At 38.3% G+C, this 13467-nt stretch overlaps 1 pseudogene across 1 annotated transcript; it reads left to right on the top strand.

The window, feature by feature from the left end:
• The first annotated feature begins 514 nt into the window (after positions 1–514).
• LOC308343299 (glutathione S-transferase P-like) lies at positions 515–2941 on the top strand (annotated as a pseudogene). The gene is made up of 2 exons: positions 515–549; positions 2334–2941. The product of its transcript is annotated as a glutathione S-transferase P-like (transcript).
• The last annotated feature ends 10526 nt before the right edge of the window (positions 2942–13467 follow it).

Here is a 13467-nt window from a genome sequence, read left to right on the forward strand (position 1 = left end):
TTGAGGATGTGGAGGAAGAGGGAAGCCTTGTACACTGTTGGTAGGAGCACACTTTGGTACAGCAACTATGGAAAATAATACAGAGGTTTCTCAAAAAATTGAAAATAGAACTACTCTATGATCCAGCAATTCCACTTCTAGGTGTTTATTCAAAGAAAATGAGAAAACTAACTTAAAAAGGTATATGCCCCCCTGTGCTCATTGCAGCATTATTTACAATAGCCAGCACTTGGAAGCAAACTAAGTGTCCATCAGTGGATAAATGAATAAAGAAAATGTGGCATATATACACAGTGGAATATCATTCAGCCGTAAAGAAAAATGAAATCTTGCCATTTGTGACATTTGTGACAACATGAACGGATCTTGAGGGAATTCTGCTAAGTGAAAGAAGTTAAACAGAGCAAGGCAAATATGACCTCACATTAATGTAGAATCTAAAAACAAAAAACAAAACAAAAGATACAGAGAAAAACTGGTGGTTCTCAGAGGCAGGGGTGGGAGGGTAGGTAAAATGGGTGAAGGTGGTCAAAACGCACCAATGTCCAGGTATAAAATAAATAAGTTCTGGGGACATAGTATACATCATGGTGACTAAAGTTAATAATGCTGTATTACATATTTGAAAATTGCTGAGAGAATAGATCTTAAAAGTTCTCCTTACCAGGAAAAGAATTTTTGCAACCATGTGACTCGTTAGCTAGACTTAATGTGGCAATCATTTCACAATATATTCAAATATCAAACCACTATATTATACACCTGAAACTAATATGATGTTACATGTCAATTTAAAAAAATATGCTGGAAACAACCTAAAAATTCTTGAAAATAGTAATGGTGACTATTACCGAATTGTGAATTCTTTAAAAGATTTTTGTTTACCTTCTCCAAGTTATACATGCCATTTTTTTATAATTGAAGATTTATTAACTTCCAAAATTCTTCCATTGGTCTTAGCATTTTATCAGAGTTCTAGGGGCATAAGAAGTAGTTACTGTTACTTGTAGACATGTCTCTCCTCTGAAAAGTAATTTTTAGAAGATCTCACTATCTTCCCATATCCTCAGTTTATTTCAAATTAAAATAGCATTTCCTTGTGTGGATACCTCCTGGTTTTATGGAGGGTACTCTGCTTCATGAAAACAACAGTGGCCATTATCTTAAATAACCCTATGCCACTAAGAAAAACCTTTAAAATGCACCTTCAGAATATCTTGGCAACTTGCTACAATGGTACGTGAAGAAAAGAAAAATTGGAGATGGGCTACAACGTGTATTTCCTAACTAGCCTTTCCTTTAAGTTTGGTAACAAAAATGTAAAGGTCATGTTTCTATTCAGATAGCAATAACAGAGACTCTTCCTTGGGAAGGTTGGTGACAGCATGCATAGGCCAGCTGTCCATTCTCCCCTACGTCTCATATTTACTGTTCATTCCTGATCTTCCTCTGGGTGGTTTTTATTTGTAAAAAGCACAAATATGCGCTCTTATTTTATCCCTTGTTCTTGTTTTTATATGTAGTTTCAAATGGCATAGTCCTTATTGCAGTCAGGAATATTTAACTATATCCTCTGAGAATAAATTCAGATTTGCTCCTCCAGCAGTCCCACGGAGGTTTTTTGAGTAAATGACTTACTAAAAATATCCCGTTCTTTTCTGAATCGTTCTGAATGATCATTTCTAAAGGAAGCATCCTCTTTTAGTCTGGAACCACCGACACAGACAGATGCTCCCCTTTCCAGTCATTTTGAACACCAAATGGAAGGAGCAAATAAATCCAGCTCTTTATTATCTGAGGACCTTTTGGATTTGTAGGAACAAAATGATGAAGAGAAATACTTTAATGCTTTTATGTTCCTTCCATTCCCCTCCTAAGTTTTAACTTCAGCCATTTGCTTTTCCAGACCTGCCTCAGAGTCTTCATACTGCTGAAACCAAACCCACGGGTCAGTGTAAACAGGTGGTTGGAACTGGAATATTTCCAAGTGGTCATTTTGACCTGCGTACACCACTTAAAAGGGAGAAGATCTGGAACTGAGACAAGATGTCATTTAACATGCCCTCCTTGGAATGTGTTGGATGTCCCACACCTGACAGGCTCAGCACATGCCCATGTCTTTTTCTTTTCCAGTGAGGAACACCCATACAAGCAGAAAGATTAAAGTATGTACTATTTTTTGGGTTCTCCAAAAGTGAACAACCTGCAAAAACACAGTCTAAGAGCAGAGTGTTTGGGGGAACCTCTCCCACCACCGCCGTCGCCCTGCCACCCGCCCGGCCACCTGTGCTGCAGCCATGACACCTCGTGCCATTGTCTACTTCTTGCTGGAGAGTGCGGCCAGGCCCTGCGCAGGCTGCCACAGATCAGGGCTGGAGCTGGAAAGAGGAGGTGGTGACCATGGAAACCCGGCTGCAGGGCTCACTCAAGACCCCCTGTGTGGATGGGCAGCTTCCCAAGCTCCAGGATGGAGCCTTTGCCCTGTATCAATCCAGTGCCATCCTGAGGCACCTGGGCTACTCCCGGGGGCTGGATGGGAAGGACTGGCGGCGAGGCAGCTCTGGTGGGTGCGGGGAATGATGGTATGGAGAACTTCTGCTGCAAATACATCATTCTCACCTACACCAATTATGAGGCAGGCAAGGAGGAGTACGTGAAGTCACTGCCAGGGCACCTGAAGCCTTCTGAGATGCTGCTGTCCCAGAACCAGGGTGGGCAGGGCTTTATCATGGGCAACCAGATCTCCTTGCAGACACTACAACCTGCTGGACTTGCTGCTGATTCACCAGGCCCTGGATCCCACACCCTGTCCCCCAGCACCCCCCCACCCCAATTCCTTTCCCCTGCTCTCTGCCTGCTTGGCATACCTTAGCTCCTGGCCCAAGCTCAAGGTCTTCCTGAGGCTGTGAACCTCCCCATCAACGGCAACCAGAAGCGGTGAGAGCTTGTGGCTCCCTCGGCAGGAGGCGGGGACGGCCTGCCAACCGGTAAAATTTCCAAGAGAGAAAATAAAATAACAATAATAAATAAAAGCAGAGTTTTCTCAAAGAAAAATTACTACCTAACCATTTCCCTAGATACCAGTGTGACACACATGAACTGACTGATGGAGGAGGTGGCCTTGCCAGGACCAAGAGTTCAAACATTTTAAAGGAAATTCTAGTGGCAGAAAATTGAGATGTTAACTATGTGCCATTGGAAAATTTCCTACATATATTTTTTAAAGATTTTATTTATTTATTCATGAGAGACACAGAGAGAGAGAGAGAGAGGCACAGGAAGAAGCAGGCTCCCCGCTGGGCATGGAGCCCCATACCGAACTCGATCCCAGGATCATGGCCTGAGCCGAAGGCAGATGCTTAACCATCTGAGCCACCCAGGTGCCCCCTAGGTATTTTGTTTTAGAACTGTTTCCTGAATTCAGAGACAACACATCACTAATGAATGACACACAAGGAATATAGCTCATTACTAATGAAATTATTTGAAGATAATCTTAACAACTGGTCAGTGAGAATAAAATATAAGCTTATGATTCTTGAAATGCCAGAAGGCTCATTTGAGCATCGACCATTTTATAGGTTCTCATGAATGATTACAAAGAACATGTGAAAAATGTATTTAAATTCTTTGGATATGATTGTGGGGTGAGTGCAATAGAATATGTGGAAATATCAAAACCTTCAAGACAGAAAGTCACAGTTTTCTAATCTATGAAATACATATAATGATTCCTGTCTTGGACCTACTTGTGGATTAAATGTAAAAATATATTTGTAAGTGGTTTGTCACAGGAATGATTCACTGGAACTAGGATGAGACATTTAAAGATGGCCGAATATTGGGAAATTGCTTTCATCCCATTGGGGAACAGACCCAAGTGCATGACAATTAAGGTTTTGGAAATGAGAACAGGGACATAGTCTTGTTGGCTACAGTGATGTGATATTTTGCTTTGTCATGAAGAATAGCCAATAGAATGTTGCATAGGTAGAGAGAAAATAAGAATGAAGATGTTCAAATTGAATGAGTAGATTTAAGTGTTAAAAGTGCTGAGAGAGATGACAAACCAAACATGACTTGAAAAAGAAAAAAAATTGCCTGAATACCAGGTAATCACTACCTGGTCTTGACTGAAGAAAAGGATGAGCAACGACAAGCAAAGCTAATTATAGAAGGTGAACTCTTATGATGGGAATTTACAGAAATGCGTAACATAGCTCCCTGCTTGAAAATATTCACTTACTTTTCCTCAGGATTCATATTTGATTCCTATTGCTGGTCACATTTCTTAGTCCCTAGAATATACTAAATAAATGTTCTTACATAAAGAATGAATGAGTATTTAATGTACTAAATAAATGTTCTTACATAAAGAATGAATGAGTATTTAATATACTAAATAAATGTTCTTACATAAAGAATGAATGAGTATTTTAGGTTGGATTCCCCAGCAGAAGCAGACTCTTAAATAAGGATTCAAGTGCAAGTAGTTTATTTGGAAGGTCTCAAGAAGTCTCAGTAGAAAAATGGAGAAGACAAAAAAAAGGGGGGGCTCTCAAAAAGTGTATATTAGTGAGCAAGTGACCACTGTGAGCCACTGGGGCTCATTTCTATTGGCTTTCTCTGAGAGATGATGTAGAACCCCCATTCTTATTAGTTGAGGGCTGCTGCTGAGGGCATCCACTCTCTATTACCTTCCTTCTGATCATGCAGAGAAAGCCCTCAGACAGAGGTTCCAAGGTGTTCGTAGAAACAAACTATAGGCTGTATAATGGTGATTGTTGAGCAACAAGGAACAGCGAATAGATAGTGTCTGCTCCAAAGAGGGCATGAGTAATGAATGACTTAAAGCTTCCTTCCCTTGGATCTGTAGGTCCTTTCAGTCTTCAAATGACCAAGAGTGAAATGCCAGTGCCTAAGTAACCATCAAGCCATATTAATGAACATTTTCTTTATCATCGTAGTTAACTTCTGGGAGAAAACACACTTTATAGGAAAAGAGATACCAGTAGGGGAGAAGTCATTGATGAAGTATATATAGAGTCGGTGGCAAAGAGTCCTTGAAAATATATTTGTGACAGCAGTGTTGCCTAGATCAGGCCATTTTTATGAAGATTTTGATAATAGTTATCCTATACAATAACTATAGGATAAATGCAACTGCATCCTGGAGAAACTCTGAAGCATGTAAACTTTGTCCCTCCCTCCCCACTTTCCCTCCCCTTCCCTTCCTCCCTCTCTCCTTCTTTCCTCCCTTCCAAAATAGATATAAATATTTAATAGTTTTCCTCATCTTCTTGTAGTATAAGAATTTAGGTGACAGTGATACAAAATAGAACCCTCCAATTTACAGAAAATTTATGTTTGCTCCCTTTCTAATTAGGGTACTTAGAAAAGTTTCTAGGATTTTGATCCTTCAATCCAATTCTATACTTGTCTGACCTTACTAGGCACTTAAGCCAAGCACAGAAATCAGAATTTGGCCCGATATACTCACCCAGAGGGATTAATTGTCAAATATCTTTCATTTACTAGATTGAGAATATTTAGTGTCTTCATCCACTCTTTTCCACAGAAGTTCAAGAGTAGTTATACTTAAAAAGGACTACATCCTCATGAGATGTCCCAATTTGTGTTATTAGCCAGTTCAAACTTTGAAGAATTAATAGCTTGGAACTGAGCATTTTATGGGTGCCTGCCTGCTTTTTCTTTGTCTCTGTTTGGTAATGTAAAATGTGGACTATATCCTGTTACCAAGCTCAAACATCTAACATTCTATTCAAAAAAGGTGGGATTTTAAAAACACCTGAATTATGTGGGAATTTTTTATTGTATTTTAATTAGGTATATAGCCTTGGGAAAAGTTGTGGAAATATTCTTACATATTCTTCTGGATGTCAGTTGCCTAGGGTGGTTCAAATTTTTCCCTTTAGTTTAGTTTAGTTTAGTTTCCCTTTAGTTTTTCTTTTATTTAGATACTTAGAAATAAATACAGTATTTACTTTTTGTCCAAATAACAAAATAGAATATTTTTCAATGATTTTTCCTTTTAACCACTTCATCCACTGGACTCTGAACTTAATACATAATGACTAGATTTTTCTGCAGATACTTTTCCATTTAAATAACTAGTTCCAATATTTTTCCATTTTATTCCATTAAATATTTTATATTTAAATATTTAAATATAAATTTCTTCTATTAAAAATGAAGTGATCACAATTGCTCACCTTGAGTCTCAGATTGGTGAAAAATTATTGTTCTCAATCTTTTTATAAGTTTCTCATAATGACTACTATTAGCACATAAACCTTTGTGGTATCGGTGCCAGAAGAAGATAGTACACTCACTAATAGGAGATACAATTTATGGTGTGTGTTTATAGAACATCTGAAAAAAGCAGCTGCAGCTGTGTTCTTAAGACTTAGAACTCAGCCATAATAACATGAAGAAATATTGTTCAATGTATAAGAATAATTACTACTACTCTGTGTTATTTTGTATATCCTTAATTTATAACTATTTTGATCATTAAAAATAATATTTGAGTGTTTGAAGATCATTGTTACTTACAAAGAAACTGAAAAGATACAGAAACTATAGAAGAGTGTTTTGGTAGAGGATGTGGTTAGAAACTGCAAGAAAAAAAATCAATTAATGTTAAGACATTGCAAACCATTATCTTATCTCAATATTTGTTTTTTTTTTCAAAGTGAAATAAATCCTATGAGATCTTAACATCTGTATATACAAAATTCAATAAAACTGATTATGCTTATACAGAGGTATTGTGTAGCAAGAGGTTTTATGTAATTACCTTTTTTAAAGCTCAGTACATTTTAGAGAGCCAGTAAAATAAATTTCCTTTTTAATGAAAAGTTGTCCCATTACCTAATTTGGATCATTTTGAAATTGGAGCCCTACTCGACTATGGGTAACATTTTAAAATTTTCCTTTCTTTATATTTTACAGGTATTTTTTGATAAACAAATGCATGTGCCTGATCAAAAATTTTAATTATTCAAAGAAGTTAGTATAATGAAATTAACTTTCTGTTCCCTGTCTCCTTGTCCCATAGCTTCCTCTTAGAGGCGACTGATATTAATTTCTATGTAATGAATGGTTTTCCAGTAATATCCATACTTTCACAATAATATAGGCAAAAGTTCATGATCTGTTATATATAAACAACTATTCATATATCTTTGGATTAGCATGTTATAGACACATTTTGGTGAATTATTTCATAACAGTGAGTTGCAATTCTAACTCAGTTTTTAAGTTACAATATAGTATTACATTAGGAGGCTAGGATTTTTCTTGTGTGTTGGGAATTCTATTGTCAGACATGAAAGTCATTTCCATTCTTTTCACCAATGAACATTTACAGCAATCAACTTTTTTTTTAACATATGTCTTTGCATACCGATATGTATTTCAACAGAATAAATTCCTAAAGGCAGAGCTGCTGTTTTTAATTTTATAGATATTAATTTTAATAGTAATTGACCAAGTTCCCTTCATATGTTTTTTTTTTATCAAATGATATTTTAAATTGGAAAAGTAATTTAAAGTTTATTATTCTGGTTCTCTGAAAATTAAGTGTCTATACCACTCATTTGTCGCTTAGCCTAGGTGACTTTATATTTATTTTTCTAAAATAAATGTAAAAGTTCCTAATGACTGTTACAATGTCTTCCGTATTTTGCTGTTCCTACTGCTAAGCAATAGGCCCATTTAAAACTCCTCTAACTAGGAACTAATAAATCCAGCATTCAGTATAATTTTAACATCCATTCGCTCTTAATATTAGTAAGTTACTGAGAAATCCTACATTTGAACAGAACTGGAAAATGAAGAAATAATACAAATAGTCATGTCTTCCATGGTGTCACATGCGTTGTTGCTTTTATAGTATTATTTATTAATTTTTTTAAAGATTGTATCTGTGCATCAAATAACGAGGCATAGGGGCGCCTGGGTGGCTCAGTGGGTTAAAGCCTCTGCCTTCGGCTCAGGTCATGATCTCAGGGTCCTGGGATCAAGCCCCGCTTCGGGCCTCTTTGCTCGGCGGAGAGCCTGCTTCCTCCTCTCTCTCTGCCTGCCTCTCTGCCTACTTGTGATCTCTCTCTCTGTCAAATAAATAAATAAAATCTTAAAAAAAAAAAATCACGAGGCATAGATTGATCTTTTCCCTTCATCAGTCCCTTGGGCACAACCGGTCCTGAGCACTTTGCTCTAGAATGTTGCAACAGGGCTTTTAAACATCAAAATAAAAACATGAAGAAGAAATCCCCATCCTATGATCTATGGGGGCTGGTTACCTCCTTGGCAAATAGGAAGATTAAATTACTACAAAAAAAATCCCTCTTTGCCTGTGCTGGACAATTGTAAGCATAGCTCTGAAATAGAACCAAAGACACTACAGGATCCTGTGGAGAGCTGTCTCTGACATCTGAGTTATATACCGGACAGGCAAGTTGTTGATAAATGCAGTAATACCTTTGGATGATGAAGAAAGAAAAGAAAAAGTATCGTGTTTCACAGATTGCCTGTACTCAAATATATTTTCTCAGTTGCAGATCCTCAGCTATTTCATTGAGTGGAAAGTTTTGAATTGAAGAGTTTCCGAAAGAATCATGGTGCATTTGTTTAATGTCTCAGGAAACACTTTTTATGGTAACTTAGTCTAGGAACAAACTCACTTTTTTAGACATTAATAAAATATTCTTTTCTTCATGTAGTATTTTATACAAGAACACTGCAGATGCGTTTTAAGATGTGACTATTTTAACAAATATTAGATTTGTATCAACGAGTTACATGCTGTATTTTGTAAATCATTAACTTTTTTTTTTTTTTAAAGAGGCCTACTTCAAGCCATTGTAGAGGTACATTCCTGTTTTTTGTGACCAAAAAAACAAACTTAAACAAGTGTCAGAAATATGTCTTATTCTGGTGTTTTGTTTCAGTGTGAATTATCATTACTGCATTTGTTTAATGTAAAGGTGAAAACTCACCATTCAGTGCAATTTTCAATAAAAAAAAATAATACAAATTCTTGTTAAAAAAAACAAAAATATTGACGATTGTTACTTGAATAGCTTTGATTCCTTTTTACTTTGATTATTTATTTCTTTGGTTATCTATGCCTCTTAGAGATATGCATTAATTTTTCTTCTCTAGGATTTATTTGCCTTTTCAGTTTGTGTTGTTGCCATTCTCTCTAACGCAGACATTAAAAAAAAACAAAACACATATACCATTAGAATTCTATTGTAATTTGAGTACAAGTAGATAGACAGATGGGCACATGATGAGTACTGTGAAATAAACCTAAAAATATAAATGCAGCTTTGTTTGCAATGACAACTAATGCAACTAATTTAAATATGAAGGGTCAGTTATTGCAATAAGCTAAAAAAAATCATTAAAAATGATTTAAAAAAATCAAATCTCTCCTCATGTAGAAGCAGACAGTACTCTTAGACTTTGAAGATCAGGCTTATGGGTTCAGATTATTTAGTGATGATTAGGACAGGTGTCATTTTGTGACACTCCAGGGCAACTAGCCTCGGGGTGTCACGACAGGGCACACCAGCTCAGTAACGTGAAATCATTCTAAATGGCACCTCGGAACTACTCTGGAAAGTTAGCTTTCTAATGAGAACTTAGCTACCAAAGCAGCACTTGGCTAGGTAACAACAGCTATCTCTGCCACTGCAGAGAAGAATTTCTTTTTTTCTGCCAGCAGTTAAAACGAAACTGCTTACATTTAGGAAATTATCAGTGTAAGTAAAAAATGATGGGGGTGAGGCAGAGAGGCAGTTGGAAATATGTGATTAAAAGAATCATTTAGCTATAACGGCCAGGCTGGATGTGCATAATATTTAGAAAAAAAATTGAAAGCTATACACATAGAATTGAGGAAATTAATTTTATATAGATATGTCAGAATTAGCTCTGTGATACACTGGCAATTTAAAAGTGAAGAGAGGACTATCAGATTCTGCTCTAAAACCAATGTTAAAGGACTCGGTCTCAATCATGGCTTCTCTCCTGCTTGCAGACTCTCTGTAAACTAATGACCACTTACTCAACAAAAGTATCAACTATAGGCACAAAAATGGCTCAAACGCTTCCAGAAACATCTTTTTGAAGTTTAAGAGATAGGATGAAGAACAAGTCTAATAAGTTCCCTACTTTTATCAAATTACATCCTAGTCGGGTGACCTACAATAATCAAGTAAGCATATATATTCATAATGTAACTTCAGAGAGTTTTAAATTCCGTAGAGGAAACAAAACAGAGTGCTGTGGTAGAATATGCCTGGTGTGTGGGTATTGTGGAGAGCGTCAACATCACTCTGGGAAGGCACTCCAGATAAGGAAACATTCGTGCCAAAGCCAGAATGAGAAGGAATCAGCCACAGACAGATCCAGAGGAGGGGGTTTCTGTATAGACAAAGAGCCATTGCAAAGTTCTCGCCATGGAAATGTTCAAACAGAAGCAGGCAAACCAGCATGGCAAGGGCAGGAGGGGCGGTGTGGTAGAAGATAAAGTCGGAGAGATTCAGGATATATTTTGGGGAGCAGAGCTCACTTGCTAAGAGTTTGGATACTGGGAATGAGGTGCAGAGACAAATCAAAAACCCCTTCTAAGATTTTGCCCTGAGCAGCTGGCTAGGTGGAAGCACATGTACTGAGAGAAGGTTGCGGGTGTGGGGATGGGTTTATACGGGAAGAAACTGAGAGCTCTGTTTTGCACATGGTGAGTTAACAATGCCTGTTAGAGGTCTACGTGGACCGTGATACAAGTCTGTCTGCACTCTCAGCAAACTCAAGAGTTCTGTGGGTCATCAGCATTGCTCTCTTGTCCTGGATTGGGGGAAGAATGAAAAAAAAATTCACTTATTTATTCCCTCCACAAATATTTGTTAAACATCTATGCCATAAACTTTCAGGTCAGGCACCGTTCTTACAGATGTGGACAGGGCAATAAACAAGATGGGGCTGTATTTTTGTATTAGACTTTTTCCCTTTCAGGTTTAGTTTCAAGAGTGTGGGTGAAAACGGATGACTCATTTCCGTTCTTTACTAGCTAGCACAAGGCTGGCCGTGAGCTTAGTGAATGTTGCATCACCCTTCTCTGGCATTCAGTACAGACGCTCAGAAGCAGACACAGCCTGAATGCACAATGTCACCTGACAAAGTCCATGAGTAAAGAATACAAAATGAATGGCACTGTTCCATATATATTTCCTCCCCCTTATTCCTCCTGTCTTTTCATTCTTCTGCCATTTATTATTTTATAGAGTCCTAGGGTAAAATAAACATCTTTGAGCTTGCGATGATTATTAGAAATTATTATATATAGAATGAATCTCATTTGAATCTCCCAAAGAATCATCAAAATGTTTCTGAGTAACAGGTGATCACAGCCTTCTTGGGATTTCGCCGGTGGCAACTTGAGGTTTCTGAAACTAAGAAATTACCTGGTGCTTTTCAACACTGATGTGATAGTTTCCGACACCACTGGCTTAATGAAGGACCAGTTTTTGTTTTTTTCTATAGGATGTCAAAGCAAAGAGAGAGGCAGAGATAAAAATAACTTCTCACTGGTGCTTTTTTTTTTTTTAAATATTTTATTTATTTATTTGACAGACAGAGATCACAAGTAGGCAGAGAGGCAGGAAGAGAGAGAGGAGGAAGCAGGCTCCCCACCAAGAAGACAGCCCAATGCAGGCCTCCATCCCAGGACCTTGGGATCATGACCTGAGCTGAAGGCAGAGGCTTTAACTCACTGAGCCACCTAGGCGCCCCTCACTGGTGCTTTGAACTAATTCTGGTCCCAGTTAAACTTCGGGTGGACCAAATTTGAGACCATAAAACGCAGTCAGCTTCACTTTACATTCCACCCCCCCCCCAGCCTTCCCTCAGACTGGCTCCTCCAGTTTCCATCTGAAGGATGTGATCATCAGAGTCGGTTGTGCCAAACTGAGATTACTGTGTGCTGTAGTCATGGTCTGGTTTCCTGTCTGGTGAAGAAGTGTTTCATGGTACTTAATAACACTGGCCTTAGTCAATGAGACGACGATTTGAATGTTGGCACTGCCATTCATGGGCTGGATGACCTCGGGCGAGGCTCTGATTCTCTGTGGACCTCAATTTCCTCATCCGTGTTTATGGGTGAGACTTGCTTGAGCTCATGTAGGTGAAGTAGCGAGCACAGGGCTCGACACGGGGTAGACGTTTGTTTACACATCCTCCAAATATTTGAGTGCCAGTCACTGCTGTAGGCTCTGGGATCAAGCAGAGACAAATTAGACAAAGACCTTGCCTTTGTGGGTCTTCCGTTAATGCACTGGGCAGCCTTGATTCCCTTTTTTATCATTGGCTTTCTTTCCAGAATGGCTCTGGGAAAAATAGTAATATAGGCAAAATTGGGCATTTTATCCTAGTCTCCCCTGTGAGTATGGCCAGAGTCTGTATGGCCCACCTCAAGCTCCATCCAGGCGCCCTTGAGGCTGTCCTTGCACACAGGACCTCCACTGTGGGCCTTCCCATGCCACCCATCAACACTCGCCTGCTTTTTCGGTAACTTATTAGTTCCCTTCTCAGTCACGTGAGGCAATTGATAAAGAGTTTCTGATAATTGGCACAGACCTAATTTATGACCCTTTTGAGGGTTCTGCTTAGTGCCCCAAAAATGAATCTCGAGAAGTAGAGTGGTGTAATTCGTGGCATATACGAGACAGTAGAAGGCTATGGAGGAGTGGCCTTGTCTGTTCACAGAATGCCATGTTTTTTTAATTGAACCTAGACTAGTAAAATGACTTTTTTATTCTCCTCTCTTACTTTCCCTATGTTTTTCCGCTTTTGTCCCTTTCTCTTATGTTCACATTATTCACTTTAGACAAAGTTGATTCTGAAGTCCAATGTCATGTCTTCTTCTGACCTTTCCATTTGAAAGAAATCTCCCTCCTCTCTCTCTGGCTGGTCTTCCCAGCATGGTCCACTTGTTATTTCTTCCTTACTTCTCTGCAACCACAAACTTCACTAGGACATGTTTGAATGTTTGGGGGATAAAACCCAAGGGGGCAGCTGAGAGCTAAAGCCAGGCCAGGGCCTTTCAGAGGTCGAGCAAAGCTCTTTCCTTCCCTCTCTCCATCTCTCTGAGCTACCTTCTTTCCTTTGCTTAAGATGTATTTTAAAAACTAAAACAAAATTTTAATATTATCGTGTAAGAAATAATAGTTTTAATACATAAATTATAAGTAATAATTCTGTTTATAAAAGTATTGGGGGTTTTATTTAAAAGTAATTTGTGAGGGGTGCCTGGGTGGTTCAGGTGGTTAAGCATCTGACTCTAGATTTCGCTCAGGTCGTGATCTCAGTGTTGTGTGATCGAGACCCATATTGGGCTCCATGCTGAGCGTAGAGCCCACTTAAGATTCTCTCTCT

Source organism: Martes martes (assembly GCF_963455335.1).
Source record: "Martes martes genome assembly, chromosome: 5".
Classification (NCBI taxonomy): Eukaryota; Metazoa; Chordata; class Mammalia; order Carnivora; family Mustelidae; genus Martes; species Martes martes.